The sequence below is a fragment of the Macrotis lagotis genome, chromosome 3 (assembly GCF_037893015.1).
Source record: "Macrotis lagotis isolate mMagLag1 chromosome 3, bilby.v1.9.chrom.fasta, whole genome shotgun sequence".
NCBI lineage: Eukaryota > Metazoa > Chordata > Mammalia > Peramelemorphia > Peramelidae > Macrotis > Macrotis lagotis.
Genome location: NC_133660.1, coordinates 110,911,310 through 110,930,259, shown reverse-complemented (window position 1 = coordinate 110,930,259; position 18,950 = coordinate 110,911,310). Strand labels below are relative to the sequence as shown.

The 18,950-nt window shown below is 35.6% G+C and overlaps 1 long non-coding RNA gene across 1 annotated transcript; it reads left to right on the top strand.

Annotated features, from left to right (window-relative positions):
- Positions 1-617: 617 nt before the first annotated feature.
- Positions 618-17,051, top strand: LOC141516198 (uncharacterized). The gene is made up of 3 exons (XR_012476625.1): positions 618-662; positions 3,889-4,041; positions 16,943-17,051. It is a non-coding gene; the product is annotated as an uncharacterized LOC141516198 (long non-coding RNA).
- Positions 17,052-18,950: the final 1,899 nt, after the last annotated feature.

Sequence of the window (18,950 nt, the reverse complement as noted above, 5' to 3'; positions counted from 1 at the left end):
CTCTATTGGAGAAGGTTGCAGGTAAGACAACAGCCTCTGTAAAATTTAGGTGGGTGGTCAAAAGGAGACCCTGGAGTGTGAATCTGCACAGGAAACTCAGCATCATTGAACAAATTGCTAACTCAAATTACTAATATTCTGAGCATACCATTCAATTTTGGACTAAAGATTAAGGGCAGTGAGATGGCACAGTGGGTAGAGCACTGGCCTTGGAGTCAGGAAGATGGGAGTTTGCGTCCAACCTCAGACACTTGTCTGTCACTAGCAGTGTGACCTTAGGCAAATCACTTAACCCTAATTCCCTTGCATCCAGGACCACCTCCAGTTGTTCTGATTTATTTCTGGCCACTGGACCCAGATGGTTCTGGAGGAGAAAGTTAAGGTTGCCCCCCATCCCCACTCAAATGTGCTTTGCATTTCCAGGCACTTTCTCTACTATCACCTCCCTGATGTCATGGTCTTCAAGAATGAAGGGCAAACAATAATAATTGTTGGACTAAAGCTTAAGAAGACTACTTATAGACAAAGGGGAAGGGGTAAGATGGAAAAAAGTCAAACTTTGAAAAATCTCTCTGAGGAAGATCCCTTCTCTTTCCTTTTTTTCTGTTTTCCATCTAGCCCAAGAATCTGAAGTTCTGTTCTTCACACCAGCCTCTCAACAGGTAAATAAGGACAAGAAACCTAAGAATGGAATAGTTAAATTTGCTGGGAAATAATTGTGTATCATCAAATAGATTAGTTAGGATCATCTATAATAGACTCAAATATCCAAAAGTCCATGGACAGACAAGTTTAAGAATTAATGGTCTAAGTGAAGTGAGCAGAACCAGGAGAACATTATTTAAAGTAACATCAATATTGTAAAGATGATCAAATGAGAAAAATTTAGCTACTCTGATTAATCTAATGATCCAAGATAATTTCAAAGAATTAATGATGAAAAATATCCAACTCCAGAGAGAAATCTGATGAACTCTGAGTATAGATAGAAACATACTTTTTTCACTTTATTTATTGCTTTTTTGTGTCTTTTAAATTTTGTTTTTTGCAACAGTGAAATATGGAAATATATTTTGCATGACTTCAAATGTATAATTGGAACCCACTCAATGGATAGAAGAGTAATAAGGAGAGGAAAAAATGCAGAAGCCAAAATTTAAAAATAGCGTTAAAAAGGGAAAATAATGGTTTAAGTAATAACTGGGGTTTAAAAATATTTTGACAACCAATTGCTAACTTTTTTCTTGTTTTTGAACAATAATACTTTGAGTCCCATTTTGAATTTAAGATGTCAGGTCATAAAATCTCTGCAGTTAAGTAAAAAAAATCTAATATAACATAAAGCTCTAAATCTTCCAAAGGAGGAAAGGGAAGTCATTGAATTAATTTTTTTTATCCATAAGAAATAGTATATAAAAAAGCCAAATTTTGCAGGTACCATGACCAGCAAAACAACCTTAAGTGTTGTGGAGTTTAAACACAAGTACAGCTGTTGTATGGGTATGTACAAGGAATTTCTTGTAACAGAGAAGGGCTACTTATCAACTCAAGGGAATGTAAGGATAAGCCATCTAAATGAAACAGTAGAAACAGCTGGTGCACTCATAAATTTATATGAGACAGTTTAGCTGTATAGAATGGAAATTATGTTCTACTAACACTCTTTTTAATTAACTATAAAAGAGATTACATTGCAAATTATAGAGATAATATCTGTTATTCAAATAAAACTATTGTTTTTTTATTCAAATAACTCCCAAATTTATTTTACTAATCTCTTCAATAATTAGAAGTTTGGCTCATAAATATGTTTGATGGTACAAAATTGATGGGTGTGCCTTTATCCTGAAGACGATTTTAGCTTTGTTACCAACTCTTACAAATATTTGGTTGGGTAAATGTTAAAATTCTAGATTAAATCAAATGCTTTAAAAATAATTATCATGCTTTTTAAAATTATCTGTTTTACCTCCTTACTAATTTATTCTATTCAGTATTTTTCCCAGCAAAAAGTCCCATCATACATGCATTTTGTTAGCTTTCTACTGATTTTACTTTCTATTGAACTAATAGATAACTAACATTGTTGTATAATGGAACAAAGATTTAATTAATTTTGAGTAATAAAAAAAAACTTTTACTTCAGATTTCTTCTGACATTTTAAAGACATCAATCCCATTTTTCAAAAGGAAAATAATTTCCTGAGGGTATGGTATGTATTAACCATGGATACAAGATGACTGCCTACTACCTTCTTATAAGTTTATCTGGGAATTGTAGTCCAAGCAACTATCTTGGGGAACATAATCTAGGATGAGACAACATGGTGGTCGACCAATAAATAGAGGAAAATGGAGTCTTAAGTAGAAATCCAGAATGGCATTGATCAGAAATGGCATTAACAAGCTTGAATGAAGTATTAAGGAGCTAGGGACTTAAGAAAGTGAGTGTAGAATAGAGTAGTAACTCAGTAAGATAGTCCAGAGGAAAATTCTGGTGCATCAGAAACAGATGACTGGTACAATTCATTGAACTATGAGTCTGTTTTTTTTTTAATGTTTCCTGTTTCCTGTATAGGATCACAAGGGAGCAGCTGCTCTTCCAAGGGTTGCCTATGATCTCTTAACTTCTAAATCTCTTCATTCTTCCCTCAATCTGACATATTTTGAATATCTCTTCACTTTTTCTTCTCCCTCTCTCCTTCCTTCCTTCCTTCCTTCCTTCCTTCCTTCCTTCCTTCCTTCCTTCCTTCCTTCCTTCCTTCCTTCCTTCCTTCTCTTCCTTCTTCCTTCTTATTTCTTCCTTCTTCCTTCTTTCTTCCTTCTTCCTTCTTCTTCCTTCTTCCTTCTTCTTCCTTCTTCCTTCTTCCTTCCTTCACAGTTTATAATAATCCTATTCCTAGACCAGGAGTTTTTAACAATCAGGGGAAGTTCTCCTGGGAAGAATAATCAAATCAACACTACTATTAGTTGAAAGGATGAGACAGTTAATCAAGTGCCCTCTCACTAAACTCATCATCCTTATGACTTTCCAGAACTTTTAAATACCCTCCCTTGTGTAGGTGCCCACCTTCCAAGCATCTTGCCTATAGTGGTAAAGTTTTAGGCCGTGAAGGATGATGAGGTCTGAGAGTACTGCTTCCAGGCCTCCTAGTGCTTTGTGAGAACCCGAGGCTGCTCTGGAGCCCTGTCTGTCCTGAATTGGAAGCCTGCATTTGATTCAGTGTCTGGGAGTTGGGACTGCAGTTGTCCGGGTCACACACACTGAAGCCATTATCTCCTTGGCCTTCTGGAAACATTTTCCTTCCCTCAACCACTTCTCATTCTCTCCTTGCCTCAGTAATATTCAAATCAACCTTAGCTATAAATAATAAATATAAAGAAAAAGAAAATATCACAGAACCTCAGAATTTCAGTGCAGGAAGGAAACATTATAATTAAGCAGTCAAGTAAGAAGCATTTATTAAAGACTTATTGTATGCTAGATTTTGGACCTACCAAAGCATAAATTTCTGCCCTTGTGGAACTTACATTTGATTGGTTCAGCCTATTTTTCTATCTATCTATCTATCTATCTATCTATCTATCTATCTATCTATCTATCTATCTAGTTGAAACTCTTCTATGAAACTATAAACTTCTTAAGGGCCAGGGCCATCTTTGTACACCTCTGACTCTGACCTTATGTACAAGATACCACCCCCCCGAATTGATCCTTATGGATCTGATTGGATTTTCAGATTCCTATGTGAAGCTGGAACTCATTCCAGATGCTACGAATGAAGGGAAACAAGCAAAAAAAAAATCAAAGCTATCTGCTCCACACTAAATCCACAGTGGAATGAGTCATTCACATTTTAAGTAGTAACCTTTTCTTTTCTTGTCTAGGTAAAAGCAGCCATTCTTTGCCTTGTTTCTTACCTAATCTTACTGAATGGATGTTGCCTCTGGCTTAAGAAGGACAAGGGCTCTCACTGCATCCAGGGTCATCTCCAGCAGTCCTGATCCATATCAGGCCACTGAACCCAGGTAGCTCCAGAGGTGAGGCTGATGTCTTTGCACTTAAATCCAATTCATTTTGTCATGGCACCACCTCCCTGATGTCATGGTCTTCTTCCAGAAGGAAGGACAAACATCACTCCTCTCATCATCCCTGTGCCTTTCCAGATCTCTCCCAGATCACCTGCCACTCCCTGAGGGTGGGAAAGAATTATCTTATTTTCAGTAATTGTATTTTCATTTCTTAGCACAATATTTGGGACATAGTAAGTGCATATAAATACTACTCATTCATTCAAGAAAATCTTCTATATTCAAAGCCTTATTCAATATGACTATCCTAATCGCTATTTTAACCAAATTGTTCTGATAAAGAAATGTGGGCACAAAATGTAATTATCCTGAGTTCTCCAAACATGACCACTGCTAAAAAGGGATAGACCTGACCTGATAAATCTTTAACCAACTGCTGACTCCCCCAGGTATTGAAGCCTCATGACTCATGTGCCTCTGGGGCATGACAAAGCCCATTGGTGTGAGTGCCACCCAAGTGGTCCCTGAATTGCCAGGGAAGAGGCTGGAAATCTACCTATTTCATTTCTAACAAATGTAAGAAGACCCATCCTGGAATGTTTGCTTGAAGGCAGAATTACATGAAACATATTTGAAATCCAGCCAGGGGAAAAAGATGGAATGTATACTTTTCTGGCACAGCTATAGCTGGAACTTCCTTGTCCTATTTTGAAGTCTAACAATTCTTTCCCTTGTCTGGTTTCTTGAAGCAATTAAGAATTATTATCATCTGCTGGGCAGAATTACTATCTCTATTTTACAACTAGAAAACCTGAGCCTCAGAGATGTCTTCCCTGGAGCCAAATGACTTTATTCACTATAAAAATAGCAAACATTCATAGGCTACTTAAAATAAGATTTTTTTAAGGATGAAAAATCACAGAATCAAAGGTTTGAAAGTAACCCCAAATCTCAAAGTCCACATTTTCTTTGTTCTATTTCCAAAAAGAGCTATATTTGGGTATCAACATTATTATTATATCTCCATGCAAGAGGCATGTAAATAAAAAAGTCATACACACAGCTTTATTTAACGTGCTGTACCCTTGTATGGTGTGCACATTCACAGAAAGAATCATCCAGTGTCTGTGAGTGTTAAGAATATAGATCTCAAGTCAAATAAAAAATGTCTATGTAATCTCTGGAGTGATTCTGCTATATTTATTTAAATAGAGAAATTCGCAGTATTTGACAAGAAAAGTGGTATTGTACTGGGAAGACTTGTGTTTGAATCTTTGTTCTGACCCGTATTGGCCTTGCAAGTGGTCTGGGTAAATTACTGAAACTTTGAGGACATTAGTTACTTCAGCATTAAAACAAAGAAAATGATACTTGCTTACAAAATCATTTAATTAATATCTAATGTGAACAAGTGGAGAGAATGTTAAACTTGGAGTCCGGTGGACTTCTGTTTGAATCCTGCCTCTGACAATTACTAGCAGTGTGATTCTGGACAAGTCACTTGAATTTCTGGATCTCAGTTTCTTTATCTTTAAAAAAAGATTAATGAAATAAGCATTTACTTCATAGGGTTGTGTATATCAAGTGAGAAAACACAAATAAAAGGTTCTGCAAACCTTAAAGTGTCAGATAAAAATTACCCATTTTTGGAGCCCTGTAAAAATGGGAATGAGGCTTCTCTTACCTCTCTCATAGTAAAATTAGCATTTTGTAAACATTAGAACACTATAGAAATATGCATTATTTTTATTTTCTCCCTTGCATCACTGACACCTCCAACACACTTCCAAGAAAGAAGTTAAGAAACATGGTTTTTTTTTTTTTTGGAAATAGCAGACCTCAGCTTGAATTCAAGCTCTGAAGCATATTACCCGTGTGCCACTGGGAAAGTCACTTAACAACTCAGAGACTATGTTTCCTCATCTGGAAAACAAGCAGATTGTATGAGGCAAGCTCTAAGGCAGGTGAATCCAACCTGTGGCCCTCAAAGCCCATTCATGTGGCATCATTACATTTTATTATTACAGTCATTGGTAATTTGGGTCACACTGAAGTAATAAATAAATTCTATATTCAACCCTTGACAAGTTTTTATTGGGTGATGAGACCCAGAAGAGCTAAAAGGTTGGAAACCCATGCTGTACCATCTCTTAGGTCTATGACCCATGATGCAATTTTGCCAGAGAGAGAGAGAGAGAGAGAGAGAGAGAGAGAGAGAGAGAGAGAGAGAGAGAGAAAGAGAGGATTTCTTCCTCATTCCACCAAGATATTTTTCTGTTTATCATTCTCTTTTTTTTGTTGTGGAGGTCAGGGAAGAGGAGAATAGGCATAGGAGAAACGCCTTTACCCTTTGCTTCTCTTTCTCTCTCCTATTCCCCAGACTATTTCTAGTCAGCAAACTTAGTAGTCAGAAAGATATGGCAACTAATAAGACATTTAACAGCTTTATGAATTACTTAAACTTTCTAGGTCTCAGTTAACTCATCTGTAAATCTGGATAATAGCATATATCTCAAATAGTAGTTGTGAGGCTCAAATGAGATAGTAAATTTGGTAAACCTTAAAAGTGCCCCAAAATGTTAGCTGTAATTATTATGGTATATGCAATTGATCTAACTCAGCCATGGAACAAGACACCATCCACTTACTGGAAGGTGGTCAGTAGAGTAGTGATATGGGGCTGCAGCAATTACTTGATTCTTTTCTTATATTGCTTAAATCTCTCACCTTAAAACATTGTTTTGAGGACCAGGATTGAGATATTAAAATAAGTCTCTATTCCTTACTTTATAATGTAGTAGTAGCTAATAATGAATATAGAGGGCTTATGTGAATAAATTTTATCTAGATAACCACACTATCAATATGGCTATGTCATGTTGATTATAAATTTAGTTTCACTGGACCATAAAGAACACCAAGCTTGCAAAGGGTATTAGGGATCATCTAGCACAATATCTTTATTTTACAAATGAGAACCCAGAGACCCAGACAGACCAAATGCCTTCCTTAATCAAAGATAGACAGTGAATTAATGTAGACTTAGGATTAGAACTCATATTTTCTGACTCTTTGAGAACATGTTTCTTCTGAAAGACCTTATTATTTATCTCTGGTTGACTTTGGGTAGACTCAGTTTGAGTCTAAATAAAATCATACTCAAAACAGTCTTTTCCTGCCTTAAACACCCAACATTGTTTCTTCCCCTTCTTGTCATAACAAACAAAATATATTTTTAGTGATAATTTTCTTGATCTTAAAATATTTAGAATTTCAATTAAGACAAATATAGATGTTAAAATATTTATGATACTTTGTACTTTTCTAAATAGAATAAAAATGAAGAGAAGGATTGCATATCAATACCTTAGATGAAGAATAGAAGGGAAGTTTTATGAAAGGACTAAGAGAGAGAGAAGGCACCAAGGCAGGGTGAACAGATAACATAGGAAAGCAGAAAGGTAAAAAGCAGTTGAAATAAAAGTGAGAGGAAAAACCAGTGGTAATATGTTCTATTTTTATGACAGCTCTATAGACCTTTGTTTAAGCAGTTGGCAGGTAGTTTTCTAAGAGCTAAACTTTCTACAGTTACTACCTGAGTTCAAGGATGGGAAGAGAATGTTGGAAAGAATTGGAAGCAGAGGAACAGAAGAAGAGAGGACCAGAGAGGCAGAAATGAATCCATGAACATGTGGTTGGTTGGTTTGATACTGATATCCTTTGTCATTCACGTAGATGTCAGGGAAACAGGAAGGTATACTGAAAAGAATGCTGGATTTTGAGTGAGGTGATCTGAGCTTGAATCACAACTGTATCATTTACTAGCAATATGGTCATGAACAAAATACTTAACCCTATATGAGCCCCAGCTTCTTCATCTATCAAATGGGTATAGTACCTCAAAATATTATAAGGAGATTGGGATTTATAAGGTGTTCAGGAAGGACTAGCTCACTCTGGTGTGAGGGTTTGCTGAGACCTTTTTAGGGTGGTTCATCCACCTTTGGTGACCACCTGTAACCCAAAGTCTCCCCTGTGGCTCCAAAAAGCTGTAGAATACAAAGCAGTTACACCCCAGTAAAGCATCTCAACAGATGGGCTAAACCCAGTTGAGGGTAACCAAGAGGGATCAAACCCATTGATGAGTTAGGAAATATCTACCCCAAGCAAGTGAAGGTTTCCCTCAATATCCTGCTTGTAGTAGTGGGTGAATAAGAATAATTTATTCCAACAATCTTGAAGGTGGATAAACCTGTGGCTATGAAACACTTAAATCTTGATCAAACATGGAGGAAGCCAAGGTCATCCACTGAATCCCAAGTCATCACCAGGCATTCTGATTTTTTTGGCTTCACTTATTTTTGGAAGAGAGAGTGAGACTGATGTCTTTGTACAACTCCGTCTCACTCAAATCCAATTCACGCATGCAAACAAACATTGTAAGGAGACTATTCTATAAACTTCAGTGTTGTATAATTTGAACCACTGATATTATAATCTAGCATAGAAGATTCTTTTGGAATTGAAGCACTCATAGGTTTCTTTAGGATAGTAGCCTGTGATTTTTATTCAAGTTATTTCTTTATTCCCTAGGAAATAATTGTGGGAGGAGCAAATGATGTACCCTCCCCTACCATATAGGTTTCCTTCTTCTAACAATCCTGTACTTCCTTTCCATGGAAAATCACATAATTGTGCTTCTATACAGATTGAAACTGTCATTATCTTTCCCCAACAATTTTCCATTTTCAGATAAGTCTACTCCTAAGAATCTGGATAGATAGTTAACTATTACTTGAAATTCAAATACAATAATTTGAGCTTAAATAGATTTATATGTTTTTAACAACTTAGTTTACCTATATCAATTTTCAGATTTGAAAATTTACATCCTTTCTTTTCTACATACTCTTCCTCTTTATCTTTGTCTTTTAATATAATATGAATTCTAGTTAGCTTATGCAAATATATATGAAAATATTTTTAAATAGCAAATTTAAGAGGGTTTTTCAGTTGAGTTGAAGTGATGTTAGCTCACATTGCTCTGTGGCATAAAAGAAATATAGAGCAGGTTGGTGACTACTAAGGTAGATAAGGGGGGCAGGTAGGTAGTACAGTGGATAGAGTGCTGGCCTTGGAGTCAGGAATCTTTTCTTCCTGATCAAATATGGCCTCAGGCACTACTAATTGTGTGATCCCATGCAAGTCACACTCTGTAAAATGAGCTAGAGAAAGAAATGACAAACCACTCCTGTATTTCTGCCAAGAAAACCCCAAAAGGGGTCACAAAGAGTCAGACATAATTGAAAATGACTGAACAACAGCAAAAATGGTAGGACTATGAGCAAAGTAATTTCCCCCGCACTGGTAGAACTCAAAGTATGGACTCCACATGGAAGGCTAATAAGCTCCATGCTCTTGTGTCACTGCATTTCTACTAACATTTTTCTTTTCTCTTTGTTGTTCTCTAGGCTGAACACAGTCTATTGTAAAGGTTCATATTTTCATATATAATGTTTAATGTTTAAGGACTTTCTGAATATGTAAAAAAGTTTCCTATCCGATTTTACAATGATGACCCAGGTAAAGGAGGTATTATTGATTGGAAGAGGCTTCAGGACATTACTTTCAAGTGGAGATTTTATCAAAACACACAAAATAGGAAGAAGATTGAAAGTAGACAGGAACTCTCCTGGAAAGGGAAGAGAGTTGAACTGGAATCAATCAGAGCTCTTCTATTGAGGACAATCTAATATATTCAAATTACTTAAAAATATTTTAAACAAAACTTTTATTTGCAAAAAACAGTCTTATTTTTTTGCATTAAGATTTCCTTCCTACCCTACCCCTGGGTTCTAGAGTTTTCTAGAATATTCTAATTAAGGGTTGCTCTTTATAAAAATAAAGAGTGAAAATAATTGCTGTATATATAGCAAATTAAATTTACAGAACATTTCCCAATGAATAGCTCTGTGAAGTAGTGAGTATATAAATATGTACTCATGTTCATTTTACAAATGAGAAATGAAGTGAACCTAAGAATCCTCCTGGACTCCTTACTATTTCTTATTGCTCAGATCCGAGTTGTTGCCAAGGTCTGTTGATTTTATCTTTGTAAAATCTCCTGAACCCTTCTCTTTCTCTCTTCTGACACAGCCACCACTCTAGAGCAGACTCTCATTAACTCGAAGTTGAGCTATTGCAATATTTTGCTTGTAGGTCTCCCTGCCTCAAGTCTGTCTGTACTTGACTCCATTTTCTTTTTTTTTTTAACTTTTATTTATTTAAGGCAATGGGATTAAGTGACTTGCCCAAGGTCACACAACTAGGGAATTATTAAGTGTCTCAGTTCCATGGAAAATGGATTGACTGTTTCACCTAGCTGCTTCTTTGAATCCATTTTCCATTCAGTAACTTAAATGATTTTCTTTAAGTAAGTATGAATGTATGTACACACACACACATACACACAAACACACATACACACACACACACACACACAGTTGCATCTTGTTTCCCCCACATGCTTATAAAATCCTTAAGGACAGGGAATTTCTTTTCTCTCGTTTTGCATCCCGAGTGATAAGCATTGTGTATGACAAAGATTGTTGCTTAATAACTGTTTATTGAATGAATAAATGATTGTGAAAGTCAGCATTTATAATGGGATAATTAACCCATCCATAACCTATAATTAGGAGAGACCTGGATTTGAATCTTAACTTTAATACTAGATGCATTATCTTGGCTAAGGCATTTAACTACACTTTTTGAGGATCTGTTTTCTCATCTGTAAAGTGGGGAGAATAAGAGAAGTTTCTGGGAGGAAAGCATTGTACAGAAATGTGAATTATTGCTATAATAGCAGAGCTAAAAAATTGTCCTAACTGAGGCTGGAACCTAGATCTTTTGACTCTAAGCTCAATTTTTTCAATGCCAGTGATTAATTCCTCCATTCTCAATGAAAATATTTATTTTTCCTAAAATAATGTTTTTCCTATGATTTTCTACAAGTGGCCAGGGTTCAAAGATCTTTCAAACCAAGCTAGTTTACAGTGAAATGCCTCAGCAAAAAGAACACAATGCTTACTTTGTCAGTTATTAACAGAAAAAGATATAAATAAGGAAGTTTACCTTTTGGGCAGGATAACAAGGATTGAATCTGGAGATGGTATTTAGCAACTCAAATGGTATTAATGATGGCTTAAGGTTATGGAGGCACTTAATGAATGCTGGCAAAGTATCAATGGGAAGTATAGGCACCTTGTTTTGCTTTTACCATAATATCAAATGCATCTTCAGGGACACAAATGTCTAAAGAGGTAGTGAAACACAGTAGAGTGAACAGGGGACTTCAATCCAGAGATCCAAGTTCAAGTCCTAAACAGTGTTGGTTGTACGACAACCATAGGCAAATCTCTTACTGTCTCAATGGACTATTCAATATAAGTTACAGATAAGTTTTAATTTTCTTCAGTTGGGGGAGTTTCCATAATGGAATGTCTAGATAATCACAAGGTCTGCCTATCTTTGGGAAAAAACCCCCCAAAATCCAAATACTTAACCTTCAACAAAAACCCACTGCAAAGGGCAAATTCAGAGAGCAAATTTGATGGACACTGCATTGCTCTCTACAGGCAGAATTCAGGTTGAATAGCTAAGTACAGAAAAGCAATCTCACAACATTCCAACAATATGAGTGGTCTGTAGGAGGTCAGAGGGACAGGAGATGACATTCAGAATAATAATAGAGAGAAATAAATAAAATAAAATAGAGAGAAAAGGAAATGACTGCTTGCTCCACTTCTTTTAAAAGGGTAAAAATAACAAAAAGTCATTTGTACACAAAAAATCATTGTCTATTCAGATGACCTTTTGTGTATTTGGGGGGACCCTTTGGTAGACTTTCTATTTGTAAGAGTTGCAGGTTTAGAGGTTTTTAATTGACCATCTTATGAACCATCTGGAATGAAAAGAAAAATATGACAAGAGAAAAATCTTAGAGACAGGAAGCTGAATTTTTAAAAATATCACCCCAAATCATTCCTCAGCAATGTTTCAAGTCTGTTACAGGAAGGTATGACTCACTGGGGAGGAACAAAAATGGGTACAGGCTCAGGACACCAGGAAGTCTTCTAGCCATGGTGGTCCCAGGGGAAAGAATACATCATTTCTCAGCAACATTCCCCTTTTCCATATGATTTCTCCTGAAACTTCAGACTTTTTCTCAAGTCACAGAGATGAAGGAAGATGTGGCAGTTTTAGGTAATAATAATAATAATAATAATAATAATAATAACTCACAAATAAACATGTTATAGAGAAGCAGATTTAGGATCTATGTGCTCAAAATGCTTTTTTAACAATTAAAGCTATCCCCAAAATGAAATGGGATGTCTTGGGAGGTAACCAGGGGTATGTTGGAGCCAGCTTAGATTGGCTTACATGAGAATTTACACATCAGAAATTGGCAAAAGTACAAATTAGGGTTTTATATATTATTTTATTGATTGTCTAATTAATATAGACTAAACTTAGTGTTTGGGTATATTCATATATATAATACACACATATGCACAATATACATACATACAAGTTCTGGATAGTGAAACATTTATCAACATCCCCCGGCATGTAACCCTTTTTGGAAATTTTCAAGCAAAATGCATGTCAAAATTGAATGCTATTTATCAGATAATTTTATTCAGCTGGTAGGTAGAACTAGGTGATGACATCTCATCCAATTCTGAGATTCTGTGACATGATAGTACTTTGAAATTCATGAGTGATATATACAAGAAGATGAGGAAAACTTGAATGATATGGTTCTATAATGGAATAGCCACAGTCATAGGATGTAGAGTTGAAAGGGCTACTTGAGATTGTCTAGTCAAATCACATTAATTTACATGGATCCTTATTTTCAGGTCATTTGATTCAAAATCTAGTTTTATCTGTATGCTCCCTCAGACAGTACCACAATTCCAAGAGAGAGATGGGAGGCAGCATTATGGTACCAAGAGAAGATGATTAGATTTGGAGTCAGAGAACTTGGATTTGAATCATGGCTCCTTTATTTCCTACCTGTATTTTCTTGGGTAAATTACTTTATTGAGTTTAAATTTCCTCATCATTAAATGGAAAGAATTGTACTAGATGACTACAAATGTCCCTTCCATAAGATGACCTATCATCCAAAAAGTAAACTTGCCATCATGGTAAGTGCCCAGGATTTGTAATTATGAATTGTTCTCCTATTTTCTATTCTTGGATATGTCATTTCACTTACATGGGCCTTAATTTCCTCATTTATAAAAATGAACAGACTGTTCAATCCTTTTTAATCTAAATCCTATGATCTCATGATAGTGATTAGACTGGTTTCAAAAGAAACTTTTAGAAAGTTAAAATTTGCTAGAAAATTAACAAATTAAGGCCTGTCTGCCGACAAGATTTACCACTCTAGGTTATATAATGATTCTCATTTTGAGAATCTCATTTTGAGTTTTCTCTATAAACCACAAAACAAAATCTATTTTTCACTGATGACCAGTCAACTATTATATAAAGTCTAGTTTGAACAATTTGACATTTCTTTTTTTTTTTTAAGTTTTTGCAAGGAAATAGGGTTAAGCGACTTGCCAAAGGTCACACAGCTAGGTAATTATTAAATGTCTGAGGTCAGATTTGAACTCAGGTCCTCCTGACTCCAGGGCTGGTACTTTAACCACTATACCACCTAGCTGCCCCACAATTTGACATTTCTAAGTAAAATATTGGAAACTTAATTGGAATCTCTTTGAAATATAGTATTCTTATTTCTTCAATATTAAAGTAGAACTTATGTATTTGAAATTTTATTCTGAGAAAAAGAGTAAAGTAGAATGTCACAACTTTTCCCTCTCCCCAAAAGTAAAAGAAGGTAATGAACTCCTTAGGAATTCCATAATGTAACAATTTTTTCAACTTTTAATCATTCAAAGTGTAATGAAATGATCTGGCCTCAAGATGGAGCTGTTATATTTTATTGCAAAAGAAGACACATTTTTGTCTTGCCTCAGAATTTCATTATAAAATAGAACCAATGTTTTTTTTTTTTTTTAAATATGCTTTCAACGACAAATGGTAGGAGGTTACAAAACTTTCCTTTGGAAAAAAATCTATCATTTCAGAAGACAGTGATGTTATAGAAATGTACATTTACATGATGTCCCATAGGTGCATATTCTTTCTGTTACAATAAGCCTATGAAAGGATTACACAGATATCTACATGAGCGTTGTCAAACAAGAATGAAATTCTTCTCATCATAGATCCTCATTTTGTTTTCTAAATGGGTTTTCTGTATGATCATTAGGGCTATTCTAGACAGTTATGGCAGCTTGTCAAACCAAAGGGACACTGGATATATTGGGCCTTTATACCATAGTCTAAATAACCTTTTAAGGACTCCTTTTTCTCCCTACTATAAATACCTTTTGAATTTTAGACTTAAATGGCATCATTGTAATACATTTCACATGGCTTTATTGCTAAAATAGGATCTTTCTTATCAGTAAATATGCACTAGAGACTGAGTCAATTTCAACACTTAGAAATCATTCCTACAGCTCATGATTGGGGGATATCAGAGAATGATGAATTTTTTTAAAATTGGCAATTAAACAAGAAAGGAATTCACATTTTAGACCTAAGAACAAGGAAATCAAGCTTTATTTCAAAGTCCTGAATAATAAATGTGAGTTTGACTCAAATTTATTTGGGAGCCACATGCTGTATAGATTTAATTGAATTAATCCCATGCAATATTTGGTGCATGTTTCCAAGCAGATCACATATTAAAAACAATATATTGCTATGTTTTATAGATTCTTTCAGGCATATTATAGGTATAACTACTGCTTGGCAGTTTTAGACCCCAAATTTACTTAATTAGAATGGAAAAAGCAAAACAAAATAAAATGTACATATCATGTCTGAATTTGTATCATATCTAGTGTTAACATAGTATTGTAAAATCTGAAGTACTAGCAAATTGTGTCTTCACATAGATTAGGTATATCTTTATTAAAAGTTTAGAACAAGTTAAATTCTCCCTATACATACATTTACATCATAAATATGATATAGCACATTTAATCCATTAAAGTCATTCTCAATTTGGATAGAAGTCACCCTGGGTTCTCAAGGGCAAATCTGTCTTTTAATGACCAAATTAGCTAAATTCAGAGAGACCATCCTAATGACTTTAGAGTGACAAATTTTTTGACCATAATTACTTTTTTTTTTGCAAGATTATGGGGTTAAGTGACTTGCCCAAGTTCACACAGCTAGGTAATTATTAATTGTGTGAGATCAGATTTGAATTCAGGTCCTCCTTACTCCAAGGCTGGTGCTTTAGCAACTGAATCACCTAGCTGCCCCCCAACAATTACTTTCAAAGATCACTTACCATGATAATCTTAGAGTGATTTTGATCTGTATCATTTGAGAGTAGATAGATAAATATATAGACAGATAAGAATAAATTTAGAACTTCAGACTTCATTAGTACAGGGAACTTCTAATTGAGACCTTATCCCAAATTGTAGTGTTAGAATTGCATTAGAGCACTGAATAGTTAAGTAGTTTCCCCCAGAATAACACATATGAGTCAGAGAGGAGACTTGAACCCAGGGTTTCCAGATTCTAATGTCAGCCATCATGGTCAGGAAAGAAACATTTACTAAGTAATTAAGGCAGGCATTTTGCTAAAAAGTGGAGATATAAACAGGAGTAAAAAGATAGACTCTGCCCTGAAGGAGTTTATATTCTAATGAGTAAGACAATACTCAAAAGAGAGAACATAGGAATGGGGGTGATTGTGCCAGTATGAGGGAAACCCAAAAAAGACAGAAGCAGAGGTAGAAAATGAATGTTATTGGCTTAGAGTCTCTCCTCAAAGTGGAGACCCCTGAAGAAACTCACCAAGGAAAGAAGGGACCTGGAAATGTGGATTGATATTTCATGATGAAAAAGATGTAGGAATGCATAGATGTTTCAGGATGAGATGACCACAGGCATTGAGGGAGGATGAAACAGCAGCTGAGGTATGGTGGAACAGTCCAGAACATCAGAAGTAAGAGTCAAGAAAGAAATGGAAGTTGACAATTTGGACATCATACCTGAGTAGAACTTCCCAATGAAAGAAGAGGCTGGTATATGGGTGAATGGTGTTTGTAGTATATGTATATATTTACATTTATATGATATGGAATGGAATTTGATGAGAATGCTTTTGATTAAGTGGTTTCCTGCCAGCTTTTTGATGAAATTACAGAAGGTAAGGGGCAGGTAACAGACAATAAGGTGTTCAAGTCTTGAACAAATGAAAAGAAGTATCTACCTTCAAGATCCTGTTCCAAATCCATTTTTTTTACCTGAAAGTTTTCCTTAATCTTTCACTATAAGAGCCCTCATTCGCAAACAACTTTATATTCCATTACTTTTATTTATTTGGAGATTTTTTGTTTTGAATCTGTAATGCCTATAATACATTTGTTGTCTTCCCCATTAAAGTGTAAGTTATTTGCAAATAAGAAAATGTTTAATTTTTATTTTTTTATCTCTAGGAACTAGTGTAGAACCTAGTATATAATAGAGCTTTAATAGATTGTTTTTGGATTGATTGATTGAAGTTTTCCTGTTACACTTGATGAAAGTAGAGATTAGTTGGCTATTGAGTGACCTGAGGATTAGCCATAATGCTGGTAGTCACTTAAAAAATAGACCACTCTCTTTAAGGGAGTGAATTGAGGCAAAAAACAGTTCTGAGAGGTAAGAGTTCTGGTATTTAAGAAGGGAGTCAATTTGGGACTGTAGAGGGAAAGATTCTCCACTATCCTTCACTATCCTTGTCATCCTCCAGCAGATCTACCCAACTTGTAGAAGACAATGTATCCAGTGGAAAGCAGATCTAGTGAGTCAAGACCTCAAACTGAAAGTCAAAAGAGAATTATCCTTGGTCATCATCAAGATTTGAGGTATGGAAAAGAACAGATCCAGAATTCTCAGCCGAACAACATGTACAGTTGAGATGATGTACCCCAAAACACATCACTGCATGAGCGTGAGGATGCTGAAAATGTAATGGATTTAGAGATTCTGTAGTATTGGAGGTATAGGTCACCTTGACTGCCTGTATGCTCCTCTCTATTTGGGTACACTGTGTATTGACCTGTGTTTGTTAGAGAGTAGATTCTATGTTACAGAGGAATATTATGGTAGAATGCTTTTTTAGCTAAAGTTCTTCTGACATCATTTCAATAAATGTCTTTGTTAAATTGTTTGAGTCCCCTGACTGACTATTAAAAGAAAACTTACCAATGGGGGCACACGACCAATAGTTTTTAAGGAGTGCAGAGTCAGAGCATACTTTAAAAATAGGTTGCCTAGATTGTAGTATCCAACTTGTGACTGAATATTGGGGATAGCAAAGAAGGGATGATAAACATGTTGCCCTGGTTTTGGCCATGTTTACAATAGGGAAAGAGACTTGCAAGAAGGGTGATGTTTGTCCTTCATTCTCAAAGAGGACCATTACATCAGGAAGATGATCTCATGATGAACACCTGAATTGGATTTGAGTGAGGGGGAGCTGTGCTAAGTCACAAGCCTCACTTTCTCCTACAGAACCATCTGGGTCCAGAGGTCAGCTATGAATCAGGATAGGGTTAAGTGGCTTGTCCAAAGTCACACAGCTAGTAAATGCTAAATGTCTGAGGTCAGATTTGAACTTAGATTCTCCTGTCTCCAAAGCTGCTTTGCACCACCTAACTGCTCTTGCAAGAAGATTATTGATCTGGTGAATGGAGAATAACCTGAGTTTCCAAGATCAGTCTTTGAATGTGATATTGAAAGTAGGGTAGGGGTAAGAAACAGAAAGCCAACACAAGTGGGGAGTTATCCAAGGAGAACATTGAGCGGTGATGCTGAAATATAAGCCAAAGGACTTGTCAGACGATTGAGATAGCAAGAAATAAACAATAGTTGGAAGATGGAGGAAGTGGCCAGATCATAGAAAGAACGGGTCTAGGGTTAGCCTTGTTTAATGACATTGCCCAAGAGATGCTATGCTTAGGAGGAATAGCATAAGAATATCATAAAGAGGGAAAGGAAATCAGAGTCAGTAGTATGCGACGTGTGAGTTGCCTGGAGCCCATATATGATACTAAGCCACTTTTACTTCTGGCATATTAAGACTGTAAAAAGACATGAAGATTGCCAGAAGGTCTATAACTACATAATGCCTTAGACTTGAAGTGGTCCACTGACCTTCTTATCCTCCTTATCTCTAGATTAAGGTGAGAAGTTGGATCAAGAGGAGAAGTTACTTAGAAGGAGTGCTACCTATACAATGAAGTATAATACCATGTTTCCTATTGCCAAACTATTCAGCCCAGGCTGGGAAGTGGAGAAGAGAGTCCTGAGCCCTCTTGTGGGGTCTTTTCTAATATCCCAGGAAGGGTTTTATTCTACTTAGCCCTATATGTATTTAATTTCATCATTGTGGATCTGGCTACATGATGCCAATATGTAGAAACAAAAGGGAAAAATCTGACATTCATATACATCAACATTTCTTGAAATCTGTCAAGTAGAATGAAACTGAGTAACTGATGGAATTATTCACCTCTATAAGCAATAACCTGTGAGTTTGAATAGAGGTGTATATTTATTAGCCTTTTATCATTGGAAATATATTAACCTGAAAATGTTCATATCTAAATCTTCTAATATGTAATTGTAGAGTTACTGATGTACTATCAATATCTATAGTTAATCTAAAATTCATCTATCAAAAAATTAAAATCCTTCATTTTACAGATAATGACAGTGAGACCTCCAAAGTAATGACTTGTTCAAGATGAAACAAAGAA